This window comes from Charadrius vociferus, unplaced genomic scaffold (genome assembly GCF_000708025.1).
Source record: "Charadrius vociferus isolate BGI_N301 unplaced genomic scaffold, ASM70802v2 scaffold384, whole genome shotgun sequence".
NCBI classification, from domain to species: domain Eukaryota; kingdom Metazoa; phylum Chordata; class Aves; order Charadriiformes; family Charadriidae; genus Charadrius; species Charadrius vociferus.
Genome location: NW_009648234.1, coordinates 66,653 through 67,372, shown reverse-complemented (window position 1 = coordinate 67,372; position 720 = coordinate 66,653). Strand labels below are relative to the sequence as shown.

Below are 720 nucleotides of genomic sequence, written 5' to 3'. Positions count from 1 at the left end.
CCTGGAGCGGGGACCGTGCTGGAGGTGAAGGATGGAGGATGCTGGAGGTCCCCGTGGTCCACAGGGGTCCAGCTCTGTTGGGCTGGAGCATGAGCATCCCCCAAACTTCCCCTTTCCCCACGGCTCGTTGACAGCTGGCATTGGTGCCATGGTCTTTCTTGATGTTCCCGGGCTGTGGAGGTATCGGCATCGCCGTCAAATTTCCCGTCTTTCCATTTGCATCCTTATCCGGGTCTCGGAGGAGCTGCTGATCCCGCCAGGCCGGCGCAGCTCTGCCCGGCCCTGGGGTTGCGCTGAGCTCCCCGGCTCCCAGAAGCTTTCATTTTGGGGAGAACCCGGGAGAAGACGGTGCCCGGGGTGGCTGCCCGGTGACTCAGGGCACTCCTGTCCGGGGACGGGACCTCGTGGCGTTGTGTGGAATCGGCTTTGGAGCCCACAGGCACTGCGTGGAGTGGGGTCCTGCGTCCTCGAGTGGATTCCGGGGTGGTTGAGCCTTCGGTGACCATTAAGACGAGGTCGGAAGGGTTGCCGGATTCGGTGCGGGGCAGGAGGGGTGTCAGGGGCTGCCATCCACGGCGTGAGGTCGTGGTGAGCCGAGGTTGCCCTTCCATCGGTGCTCCGAGCGTCTCGGAGGTCCCGCAGCGATCGGGGGCTGCGTGTTGGGTTTGGAGCCACCGGTCCCCGCGGTGTCTCCTCGTGTGGCTCAGACAAGACGAGGTG

The 720-nt window shown here is 64.9% G+C and overlaps 1 protein-coding gene across 1 annotated transcript in view; it reads left to right on the top strand.

Moving 5' to 3' along the window:
* Nucleotides 1-720, top strand: part of EGR3 (early growth response 3) — an 11,129-nt gene that overhangs the window by 3,842 nt on the left and 6,567 nt on the right. The window lies entirely within an intron of this gene.